The sequence below is a fragment of the Globicephala melas genome, chromosome 6, assembly GCF_963455315.2.
Source record: "Globicephala melas chromosome 6, mGloMel1.2, whole genome shotgun sequence".
NCBI lineage: Eukaryota > Metazoa > Chordata > Mammalia > Artiodactyla > Delphinidae > Globicephala > Globicephala melas.
In genome coordinates this window covers 112,408,523-112,421,803 of record NC_083319.1, presented here as the reverse complement: position 1 = coordinate 112,421,803, position 13,281 = coordinate 112,408,523, and the positions used below count along the sequence as shown (strand labels likewise).

At 45.0% G+C, this 13,281-nt stretch overlaps 1 long non-coding RNA gene across 4 annotated transcripts in view; it reads left to right on the top strand.

Moving 5' to 3' along the window:
* Window positions 1-13,281, top strand: part of LOC138842731 (uncharacterized) — a 554,863-nt gene that overhangs the window by 25,084 nt on the left and 516,498 nt on the right. For all 4 annotated transcript variants that reach the window (XR_011377559.1, XR_011377558.1, XR_011377557.1 and 1 more), the window contains exon 2: window positions 12,914-13,042. This is a non-coding gene — a long non-coding RNA (uncharacterized lncRNA). The remainder of the gene's footprint in view (window positions 1-12,913; window positions 13,043-13,281) is intronic.

Genomic DNA, 13,281 nt, shown 5'->3' with positions numbered 1-13,281 from the left:
TTTCTCTATTCTATTTCCAAGATTTTGGGTCATCTTTACTATCATTATTGTGAATTCTTTTTCAGGTAGACTGCCTATTTCCTCTTCATTTGTTAAGTCTGGTGGGTTTTTAACTTGCTCCTTCATCTGCTGTGTGTTTTTCTGTCTTTTCATTTTGCTTATCTTACTGTGTTTGGGGTCTCCTTTTCGCAGGCTGCAGGTTCGTAGTTCCCGTTGTTTTTGGTATCTGTCCCCAGTGGCTAAGGTTGGTTCAGTGGGTTGTGTAGGCTTCCTAGTGGAGGGGACTACTGACTGTGTTCTGGTAGATGAGGCTGGATCTTGTCTTTCTGGTGGGCAGGTCCATGTCTGGTGGTGTGTTTTGGGGTGTCTGTGGACTTTTTATGATTTTAGGCAGCCTCTCTGCTAATGGGTGGGGTTGTGTTCCTGTCTTGCTAGTTGTTTGGCATAGGGTGTCCAGCACTGTAGCTTGCTGGTTGTTGAGTGAAGCTGGGTCTTGGCGTTGAGATGGAGGTCTCTGGAAGATTTTCGCCGTTTGATATTACATGGAGCTGGGAGGTCTCTTGTGGACCAGTGTGCTGAAGTTGGCTCTCCCACCTCAGAGACACAGCACTGACTCCTGGCTGGGCACCAAGAGCCTTTCATCCACACGGCTCAGAATAAAAGGGAGAAAAAATAAGAAAGAAAGAAACAAAGAAAGAAAGAACAAAAGAAAGAAAGAAAGGAGGAAGGGAAGAAGGGAGGAATGAAAGAAGGAAAGAAGGAAGGAAGGAAAGAAAGAGAAAGGATAACATTAAAATAAAGTTATTAAAATAAAAAATAATTATGAAAAAAATTTAAAAAGTAAAAAAGAAAAAAAGAATGGATGGACAGAATCCTAGGGCAAATGGTGAAAGCAAAGCTATACAGACAAAATCTCACACAGAGACATACACACTCACAAAAAGAGGACAAGGGGAAAAAATAATATATCTTGCTCCCAAAGTCCACCTCCTCAATTTGGGATGACTTTTGTCTATTCAGGTATTCCACAGATGCAGGGGACATCAAGGTGATTGTGGAGCTTTAATCCACTGCTTCTGAGGCTGCTGGGAGAGATTTCCCTTTCTCTTCTTTGTTCTCACAGCTCCCAGGGGCTCAGCTTTGGATTTGCCCCCACCTCTGCGTGTAGGTCTCCGGAGGGCGTCTGTTCTTTGCTCAGACAGGACGGGGTTAAGGGAGCAGCTGATTCTGGGGCTCAGGCTCACTCAGGCTGGGGAGAGGCAGGGGTACAGAGTGGGGGGCGAGCCTGCAGCAGCAGAGGCCCGCATGATGTTGCACCAGCCTGATGCGCGCCGTGTGTTCTCCTGGGGAAGTTGTCCCTGGATCACGGGACCCTGGCAGTGGCGGGCTGCACAGGCTCCTGGGAGGGGCGGTGTGGATAGTGGCATGTGCTCGCACACAGGCTTCTTGGTGGCAGCAGCAGCAGCCTTAGCGTCTCATGCCCGTCTCTGGAGCTCCTTTAAGCAGCGCTCTTAATCCCCTCTCCTCGCGCACCAGGAAACAGAGGCAAGAAAAAGTCTCTTGCCTCTTCGGCAGGTCCAGACTTTTTCCCGGACTCGCTCCCCGCTAGCCATGGCCCAGTAGCCCCCTTCAGGCTGTGTTCACGCTGCCAACCCCAGTCCTCTCCCTGCGATCCTGACCGAAGTCCGAGCCTCAGCTCCCAGCCCCCGCCCACCCCAGCGGGGGAGCAGACAAGCCTCTCGGGCTGGTGAGTGCGGGTCGGCACCGATCCTCTGTGCGGGAATCTCTCTGCTTTGCCCTCCGCACCCCTGTTGCTGTGCTCTCCTCCGTGGCTCTGAAGCTTACCCCCTTCGCCACCTGCAGTCTCTGCTCGTGAAGGGGCTTCCTAGTGTGTGGAAACCTTTCCTCCTTCACGGCTCCCTCCCACTGGTGCAGGTCCCGTCCCTATTCTTTTGTCTCTGTTTATTCTTTTTTCTTTTGCCCTACCCAGGTACGTGGGGGAGTTTCTTGCCTTTTGGGAAGTCTGAGGTCTTCTGCCAGCATTCAGTACCTGTTCTATAGGAGCAGTTCCACGTGTAGATGTATTTCTGATGTATCTGTGGGGAGGAAGGAGGTCTCCGTGTCTTACTCTTCCGCCATCTTCTCCTCGAGCTTGAGTTTGGGGTTTTTAAGGCATGAGCCACCCATCTCCTTGCATGGCCATGCAATAAACCTTTCTCTGTTCCAGTCTCTGACATTTCAGTATTGTTTGGCCTCTCTTGTGTATGAGGCACACGGACTTGTGTTTTGGTAACAATTATAGCGAGCCAGCCAGGATGTCTGTGCCAGTGGCCAGTGGACCCCAGCCAGGGGCAGCCCCTTTCCTGAGTTCTCAGCAGCTTCTGGAGCTCATTTTGCTCCAGGGAACTGGGAGGGGCTCTCCCTGATAGAGGTCAGCCGCCCCAGTGCACGAGGCTGTTGGGAGCAGAGAAACATCAGGAGCTGTGGTCCGCATTTGGTGTCGCTTGGGGGTAAGTCACTCCAGCTTGTGCAGGCTGGGAATTCGCTCCACTCCATTTGGGCTGCTTCTGTTGCAGCAAGTGAGCCACTTTGGGTCCGTTCTCTTGAGAGCTGGACCACTCTGGAGGCCTCCGTCTGGGAGTGGAAGAGGAATTTTAGACTACCTTCCTCTGATTTTCTGTCTATGCGACTGTAGCTTATTTGTCGTTTGTGTGTTTGTATATGTCATTTTGGGGTGAGCCACTCTGGCTTGTGCTTTTGTTTGTGGGACCGTGTTTGTTATTTGTATATTGTGTGTGTGTGAATCAGTACTTGCATTGGCTTGTTGAGACGTCTTTGGTGAAAAACGGAGCTCAAGTGTGATGACACCAGGTATCCTTTCCCGTTGTGTTCGGTTTTGCCTGTGGCGGAGCTTTGGTTGGGATTTTCCCTTTGCACTGGGTGGGAATCTCCTTTTTGGTGCTAGGGAACTGTGATCCTGAGAGACCGTTTTGCACTGCATTTGTTTGTTTGGTATTTGATAACACCTGCTGTGATAATCAGAGCTCTATTCCATCTTATAGTGCCCCTAGCATAAAATAAAAGATTTTTTTTTTTTTTTTTTTTTTTTTTTGCGGTACATGGGCCTCTCACTGTTGTGGCCTCTCCCGTTGCGGAGCACAGGCTCTGGACGCTCAGGCTCAGCGGCCATGGCTCACGGGCCCAGCCGCTCCGCGGCATGTGGGATCCTCCCGGACCGGGGCACGAACCCATGTCCCCTGCATCGGCAGGCGGACTCAATCACTGCACCACCAGGGAAACCCAGAAAGAAGATTTTTTAAACACTGCATGGGCACTGTATTTTTTACACTCTAAAGAAAAATTGGTTAGGATGAAACTCTTTTGGAATTCCAAAACTTTTTTTTTTTGCCTATGCAGTTAGAGAAAGCTGGCTTGATGAAATACTTTTTTTTCAGAATTCTGACCCTGAGAAAATAAAAATATTTCTTGGAAAAAGCTTGAAGTTAACTAAGTAAACTTAACTTATTCCAACGTTTATTTTTGGTTTTGCATTTACCAGGTGAATTGCCATGACACTTGTGGTCACGATTCCCTATCTTTCCATTTGCATGTTGTTTGTTGTTAAAAAGAGGGATCTTTGTTTGAAAAAGTTAAGGAAATTGTTGAACTTCACCCTTTTGTTTTTGTCCTGTAGGAAGTAGACTTTGTTCTTTGTGTGTATGTTTGATTTGGTCTTGTGTGTATGTTTGATTTGGTCTTGTGTGTAGGTATGCTGGCTATGGGAAACTCAGATTTGTTTCCCAAATGCAACACCTTGAGGGGCATTCTCCAGATTTGGACCATTTTTGGTTATAATACTGCTGAATTAACTTGTAAATGAGCTCTATTTAACTGACTCTAAAGTAAGTGCTTACAAATTAAATACTTCCTAATACTTAGAAAATTGCCCAAAATGAATTTCAGGGCCTCATGATCTGGGTTGATATCTGGTATTGAAGCTAGCTTAAGCTTGTTGGTTTGTTAAGTATAACATTTCTGTTGTACCTAGGTTTATTAGAAATCATATAAGACCTTATATCTGTTGCAAATTTGTCAGCAAGGAAAATAACTTGATATGATGAAACTTTAAGTCTATCTAGAATAGCCTATCTAGATTTTGGTAACTTGAAACTGAACTAAGTTAAATGACAAGAATTCATTGACTATCTGGGTCATTTCAAATAGGATAAAATATTTGAACGCTGGTTGCTGGGCAAATCTAACTTTATCTACCTTTGCCTTCTTAGGAGAGAAAAACTAAAGCATAAATTTCCAATCAAAATGCTGGACTGACAAACAGTTCACAATTACTTGCCTCTTGGTTTTCTCTAAAAATTAAGGTGTTTAAGAGTTGAGGATTCTAATCTAAATATGTAATTAAAGCTACTAAAAATCAAATGAAAAAATTTTCAGTATAAAGTGAGGAAGTAGGATCTGTGTGTTGAGTAAAAATGGAGTTTTGTGCACGGTTGGGCTGAGATTACATTAAAATTAGGTAAATAGATTTTGTTATTAAAAGTAAGCTCTGCAGGCTTCCCTGGTGGCGCAGTGGTTGAGAGTCCGCCTGCCGATGCAGGGGACACGGGTTCGTGCCCCGGTCCGGGAAGATCCCACATGCCGCGGAGCAGCTAGGCCCGTGAGCCGTGGCCGCTGAGCCTGCGGATCTGGAGCCTGTGCTCCGCAACGGGAGAGGCCGCAACAGTGAGAGGCCCGCATACCAAAAAAAAAAAAAGTAAGCTGTGCAAGACTAGATTTGGTTCCTCTCTGCTAAGAGTACAATTTTATTTAGAATGCTGCTTTTGATAAGAGGTTATATGAACTTCCTTGCCTTTAAGTGATCTGTATTTGCTTTTAAGATCTCTTCTCACTTTGGATAAGAAACAAGTATTGTCTTACAGTGACCGATGATCTTATTTGACCAAGTGTTTTGAAACATTTTGACAAACTTCCCAAATATCAAATTATAATTAAGGTTCTTTTGACCTCCAGCTAACTTCGGGATTCTTCAGGGGGCCCTTAAGTCATGTCAAGGAGGAATATTTAGTAAGTATTATTTAGTGTATTGAATTACTTGGGAAGCATTGTCAAAGGAGTGATAAGCCTTCTAAGATTATCCAGTACAGGTAAACGTTACTACTATAGATACTCTAGAAATTATATAAAGTGTCAGAAATGTAGATATGCTCTGGTATAATCTATCAGCCATAAGTCTGGTTATATCATTGCAACTTGATTAAGCTTCTTTGTCAAACCATTGTAATCAGATCTTTAACTTTGCCTTTTAAAGTCTTTAATAGACAGTTAAACTGATGCTTTGCAAAAGTGCTTCATCTTCAGAAGATATAATAATTGTAAATATTTATGCACCCAACATAGGAGCACCTCAATATACAAGGCAAATACTAACAGCCATAAAAGGGGAAATGGACAGTAACGCAATCATTGTAGGTGACTTAACACCCCACTTCCACCAATGGAGAGATCATGCAAAATGAAAATAAATAAGGAAACAAAAGCTTTAAATGATACATTAAACAAGATGGACTTAATTGATATTTATAGGGCATTCCATCCAAAGACAACAGAATACACATTCTTCTCAAGTGCTCATGGAACATTCTGCAGGATAGATCATATCTTCGGTCACAAATCAAGCCTTGGTAAATTTAAGAAAATTGAAATCGTATCAAGTATCTTTTCCGAACACAACGCTATGAGACTAGATATCAATTACAGGAAGAAATCTGCAAGAAATACAAACACATGGAGGCTAAACAACACACTACTTAATAACCAAGAGATGACTGAAGAAATCAAAGAGGAAGTCAAAAAATTCCTCGAAACAAATGACAATGAAAATACAACGATCCTAAACCTATGGGATGCAGCAAACACAGTTCTAAGAGGGAAGTTTATAGCTATACAAGCCTACCTTAAGAAACAAGAAACATATCAAATAAACAACCTAACCTTACACCTAAAGCAATTAGAGAAAGAAGAGCAAAAACCCCCAAAGTTAGCAGAAGGAAAGAAAGCATAAAGATCAGATCAGAAATAAATGAAAAAGAAATGAAACAATAGCAAAGATCAATAAAACTAAAAGCTGGTTCTTTGAGAAGATAAACAAAATTGATAAACCATTAACCAGACTCATCAAGAAAAAAAGGGAGAAGACTCAATAGAATTAGAAATGAAAAAGGAGAAGTAACAACTGACACTGCAGAAATACAAAGGACCATGAGAGATTACTACAAGCAACTCTGCCAATAAAATGGACAACCTGGAAGAGATGGACAAATTCTTAGAAATGCACAACCTTCCGAGGCTGAACCAGGAAGAAATAGAAAATATGAACAGACCAATCATGAGCACTGAAATTGAAACTGTGATTAAAAATCTTCCAACAGGGGCTTCCCTGGTGGCGCAGTAGTTGAGAGTCCACCTGCCGATGCAGGGGGCACGGGTTCGTGCCCTGGTCCGGGAAGATCACACATGCCGCGGAGCGGCTGGGCCTGTGAGCCATGGCCGCTGAGTCTGTGCGTCCGGAGCCTGTGCTCCACGTTGGGAGAGGCCACAACAGTGAGAGGCCTGCGTACTGCAAAAAAAAAAAAAAAAAAAAAAAAATCTTCCAAGAAACAAAAGCCCAGGACCATATGGCTTCACAGGCAACTTCTTTCAAACATTTAGAGAAGAACTAACACCTATCCTTCTCAAACTCTTCCAAAATATAGCAGAGGGAGGAACACTCCCAAACTCATCCTACGAGGCCACCATCACCCTGATAGCAAAACCAGACAAAGATGTCACAAAGAAAGAAAACTACAGGCCAGTATCACTGATGAACATAGATGCAAAAATGCTCAACAAAATACTAGCAAACAGAATCCAACAGCACATGAAAAGGATCATACACCATGATCAAGTGGCGTTTATTCCAGGAATGCAGGCGTTCTTCAATATACCCAAATCAATCAACGTGATACACCATAATAACAAATTGAAGGAAAAAACCATATGATCATCTCAATGGATGCAGAGAAAGCTTTTGACAAAATTCAACACCCATTTATGATAAAAACCTTCCAGAAAGTAGGCATAGAGGGAACTTTCCTCAACATAATAAAGGCCATATATGACAGACCCACAGCCAACATTGTCCTCAATGGTGAGAAACTGGAAACATTTCCTCTAAGATCAGGAACAAGAAAAGGTTGCCCACGCTCAACACTATTATTCAACATAGTTTTGGAAGTTCTAGCCACAGCAATCAGAGAAGAAAAAGAAATAAAAGGAATCCAAATCGGAAAAGAAGTAAAGCTGTCATTGTTTGCAAATGACATGATACTATACATAGAGAATCCTAAAGATGCTTCCAGAAAACTACTAGAGCTAATCAATGAATTTGGTAACGTAGCTGGATACAAAATTAATGCACAGAAATCTCTGGCATTCCTATACACTAATGATGAAAAATCTGATAGTGAAATTATGAAAACACTCCCATTTAGCATTGCAACAAAAAGAATAAAATATCTAGGAATAAACCTACCTAAGGAGACAAAAGACCTGTATGCAGAAAATTCTAAGACACTGATGAAAGAAATTAAAGATGATACAAATAGATGGAGAGATATACCATGTTCTTGGATTGGAAGAATCCACATTGTGAAAATGACTCTACTACCCAAAACAATCTACAGATTCAATGCAGTCCCTATCAAACTACCACTGGCATTTTTCACAGAACTAGAACAAAAAATTCCACAATTTGTATGGAAACACAAAAGACCCAAAATAGCGAAAGCAATCTTGAGAACGAAAAATGGAACTGGAGGAATCAGGCTCCCTGACTTTAGACTATACTACAAAGCTACAGTAATCCAGACAGTATGGTGCTGGCACAAAAACAGACGTATAGATCAATGGAACAGAATAGAAAGCCCAGAGATAAACCCATGCATGTATGGTCACCTTATCTTTGATAAAGGAGGAAGAATATACAGTGGAGAAAAGACAGCCTCTTCAATTAGTGGTGCTGGGAAAACTGGACAGGTACATGTAAAAGTATGAAATTAGAACACTCCCTAACACCATACACAAAAATAAACCCAAAATGGAATAAAGACCTAAATGTAAGGCCAGACACTATCAGACTCTTACAAGAAAACATAGGCAGAACACTCTATGACATAAATCACAGCAAGATCCTTTTTTGACCCACCTCCTAGAGAAATGGAAATGAAAACAGAAATAACCAAATGGGACCTAATGAAACTTCAAAGCTTTTGCACAGCAAAGGAAACCATAAACAAGACGAAAAGACAACCCTCAAAATGGGAGAAAATATTTTCAAATGAAGCAACTGATGAAGGATTAATCTCCGAAATTTACAAGCAGCTCATGCAGCTCAATAACAAAGAAACAAACAAACCAATCCAAAAATGGGCAGAAGACGTAAATAGACATTTCTGCAAAGAAGATATACAGACTGCCAACAAACTCATGAAAGAATGCTCAACATCATTAATCATTAGAGAAATGCAAATCGAAACTACAATGAGATATCATCTCACACCGGTCAGAATGGCCATCATCAAAAAATCTAGAAAAATTAAATGCTGGAGAGGGTGTGGAGAAAAGGGAGCACTCTTGCACTGTTGGTGGGAATGTAAATGATAACAGCCACTATGGAGAACAGTATGGTGGTTCCTTAAAAAACTAAAAATAGTACTACCAAATGACCCAGCAATCCCTGTTTTGGGCATATACCCTGAGGAAACCATAATTCAAAGAGTCATGTACCAAAATGTTCATTGCAGCTCTTGTTTACAATAGCCAGGACATGGAAGCAACCTAAGTGTCCATCAACAGATGAATGGATAAAGATGTGGCACATATATAGAATGGAATGTTACTCAGCCATAAAAAGGAATGAAACTGAGTTACTTGTAGTGAGGTGGATGGACCTAGAGACTGTCATACAGAGTGAAGTAAGTCAGAAAGAGAAAAACAAGTGCAGTATGCTAACACATATATATGGAACCTAAAAAAAGAAAAAAAGTGGTCAGAGGAACCTAGGGACAAGATGGGAATAAAGATGCAGACCTACTAGAGAATGGACTTGAGGATACAGGGATGGGGAAGGGTAAGCTGGGACGAAGTGAGCGAGTGGCGTGGACATATATACAGTAGCAATCGTAAGATAGATAGCTAGTGGGAAGCAGCTGCATAGCACAGGGAGATCAGCTTGGTGCTTTGTGACCACCTAGAGGGGTGGGACAGGGAGGGTGGGAGGGAGGGAGATGCAAGAGGGAAGAGATGTGGGGACATATGTATATGTATAACTGATTCACTTTGTTATAAAGCAGAAACTAACACACCATTGTAAAGCAATTATAATCTAATAAAGATGTTAAAAAAAGTTCTTCATTTTCAAGAAGATTCATAGGAAAGACTTTTTGACAAACACAGATCTAGAGTAAATTTCAGATTATACCACTGAACTGAGTAAGAAATTTAAAATCCTAATGGAAGATCTGATGGCTTCATAAAAAGTAAAAGGATTGGTTATTGTGTAAACTGGTGTATATGGTTATGTTTTTGGGTTTTGTCTGGAATATTACTGATTTTGATCTGTGTTCTCCAGATATAGGGAAGCCCTTCCCCTCAAGTTACTCATGACTTACAGCAATTTGGTAAATTATACTTCTGTGAGTCTGGCTATCTGGCAACCAGTCTCCCGCAGAGTGCAAGATCCAGACTGGTTTTCAGTCTTATTTTCCTGAATCCCTTATACAAGATCTTTCTTATATAAGACTTGGATCCAGGACTTGGACCTTGGGAATATTTCCAACTTGGTATCCATTCCCCAAATCAAGGTAGGACTACACCCCATTTCAGCAGGAATTAGCTAGAGCAGTCATCGTCCGATTCCCTGAAAGACTTGGGGAAGGATGAAACAGGATTGGAAGTGGAGACCAAGTCCCACCAAAACTGAATTCCTCTGCCGAGTTTATGATTAGCCACTCTGTCCAAAACACACCCACGTGCTCTCCTCAGGACTGAGGAGTATCAAAGAAAACGGGGGAATTGTAATAGAGCACAGCAGCGTGCAGCCCCTAGCACAGCCATGGCTGTTATCACCGCCCCCCCCCCATGCTGTTACCAGGCAGTGGTTACCGGGAGACCACAAACACCATGGTTAGACTGTGTCAGAGGTCCCACTCAACCATTTGTCGCCACCGCTATGGGCCCCTCCCCCAAGTGACCGGCTGTCCATGAGCCACCGTTAGTGGGCCCATTCTGCCAGTGCTCCTCGGGCGAGAGTGAGGTAAGAGGCGGATCTCGGCCTTCTCCCTGGGGCCCTCCAGCTCACCCGGCCTCGGGCCTGGCAGGTGAGCTGGGGGGCCCAGGGAACAGACTGGGGTTGTGTCCTGCAGGGCTCCAGAGCCCTCACCAAGGCCACCCACTGAGGTGGTCACTGCGGTGACCCTCATCCCCATCCCCGCCACGGTGACTAATGGCAGCAGCAGTTTGGATGGGACACGGTCTGCAGGACCTGACTTTGCCATCTGTGTGGCCTGAGGAGCCTGAGGGCCAGTTGGGTCCTGGGCGCCTGGCTCCCTCCGTGATGACGGCTGGGCAGGGTCTGGGGACCCGGCCCTGAGGGTGCCGCCAGCTGAGATCTGCCTCTTCAGCAGAGCCTGGGCACTGGCGGGAGGACCCAGACCTGGTGCTGGACGAAGGCTCCAGGACAGGGTATGCACCCCCTCCCCAGCCCCCCGCAGGGACCCCTTCCTCTTAGCCAGGGCCTGGACCTCGGAGGGCGAAAGTCGAGCCTTGGGACCTTGCCCTTTCTTTTTTTTTTTTTTTTTTGCTGTACGCGGGCCTCCCACTGCCCTGGCCTCTCCCGTTGCAGAGCACAGGCTCCGGGCACGCAGGCTCTGCGGCCATGGCTCACGGGCCCAGCAGCTCCGCGGCATGTGGGGGAGGTTTACAGGAACATTGTGACCTGACCATGACCCGACCTCAACAACAACGTATCTGACACCAAGAAGCCTGCAACAACTAACTACGCCCCTCCCTCACCTTTCCTGTAAGGGGGCTTTGCTGAAAGCTTTCAGGGACATAAGGGTTTTTAAGGCTTGAGTCATCCGTCTCCTTGCGGTGCCCTGCAGTAAACCTTTGTCTGCTCCAAACTCCAATGTTTTGGTATTGTTTGGCCTCACTGTACATCGGGCAGTGAGGTAACAGTTTGTGTACACTTTTATACCCTGACTTTTCATCCCATATAATCATTTTACCATACTGGTGTTCAGTGGTGGCCTAAAACTTAGTTAAGTGGTGAACCATAATTGATGTAACATCTTCCTATTGTGAGACCTCTAGTCACCAAACCTCTACTCCCACCCCCAGCTTTTGGCTGTTTTAAATTACAATTACTCTCTTTGTAGTTTTTAGTGTCTTGCATATTTCGGGTAACTCTTTACCTGTCCAGAAGTGGAATTCCTCGTGGGCAGGAGAGGGTTAAGGCAGCAGCTCTGGGTCCCTGGGACCGTGCACATACCCAGGAACAGGCTGCTTCCATGTCCGCCCTTGGCTGGCTCCTGGCGACCGAGCTCTCGGGGTACATGGACTGGAGGAGTGTTCTGCATGCCTGGGGGCTGATCCCTGCTGTCATGGTTTCTGCAGGTGGTTTATGCTGAACACCTGCTCTCCCTCTGCGGCAGGTGGGGCAGTCTTGCAACCACGGCGTCAGCCATCCTTGCTGAAGGAATTAAGTGAGTCCCGTGGCACTGCTGGAAGAGGACTCTCGGAAGCTTGTGTCTGGTTTCCCCTAGACTTTGCCCACGTGACTTTCCCTTTGAGATTTTGCTCTATCCTTCTGCTATAATAACCTGTAACTGTGAATAGAACAACTTCTGGTCCTCTGAGTCCTTCCAGCGACCCATGAAGCCCAAGGGTGGTCTTAGAGACCCCGGCATACCTGGGCTGGTGGGCATTCAGTTGCAGATAATGGAAACTACTCTGGCTAGTTTAAGCAAAAAACATTTTTATCATGTATTCCATGGTTTCCAAATGGTTGGCATGACTGAAAATGTGGGTGGAGCGTTTTCCACAGGGCTGGGGACAATTTCTAGCCCCGCATTTCCCTGTTTCTGCCAGAAGAAGCAGACCCACCCAGCCGGGCAGCGGCCTGCTGTGAGGTCCTGCTGCCTTAGCTGTGCCAGGAGACGGGAACCCCATATCCTGCCCGCTCGCCTCCTGACTCAGTTCTGAACGCAGGCGTCTGGGGGACAGAGCTCACACCTGGGGCTGTGTCTGCAAGGCCATCTGGAAATGTGGCATTTCACCTTCCAGAGCTCAAAGACACAGGAAGGAGCTCAGCCTCTGAGCCAAGCCACAGCATCTGATACGCTGTGTCAAAGACTACAAACCTGTTAGTGTTTCTGGATCCTGCCAGACAGCGTTCCCAGCTTGGAAAGACGCACAAGGGCAAAGGCACCAGGCGAGGCTCCTGTCTATGGTGCTTTAACGTTTGAGAGGCAGGAAATCTCTGGCAATGAAGGTGAACCCTGAGTGATAAGGGGCAGCCTGCGCATCTCCTGTGCGTCCTGTCTCTGCCCTTCTATTTTCCTATGAAGAAGCAGATTCCCATAGACTGTCGTTAGAGGGCATGTTTCCCAGCTTGAAAGGGGGCTGTACATCAACTCCCCTATGTCGGGGACTTAACAAGAAAAACTAGGTCCTCCTGTGTATAGCCCAGGCTGAGCAGTTTGGCTCTTGTTGGAAACTACTGAATAAAATACATGGAAGGCCGGTTTTACTTTTACGAATTAATTTGCACTTTCCTCTCTCTTGTCCCACTTCACAGGCTCGTCAGCTCCCCCATCTCAGCTGTCCTCTGCTGCCTGCGTGTCTCCAGTCTCCCAAAGAACCACCACCGCTTGTCCTAGAAAGGGGATCCAGGCTTGGAGCCAGCCGATTGGGTTTGAGCTTTAAGGTAAGGTTTTTGTTCAAGAACTTTAGCTGCCAGAGGTATAACATGGCATTCAGATGCTGGGAAAATAATAACCATGCTGGAGATGTTTATATACACAAGGATGGTGGGAGTGATAAAGAGGTAAACTTCCTAATTCCTCAGAGGACCACATAACTTTACAAGGACTGGGTCTTGGAATGCTGGTACACTGTTCTACAGCAATAGAAAATGTGTACAGGGTGTTTACGATACTGTCCTAA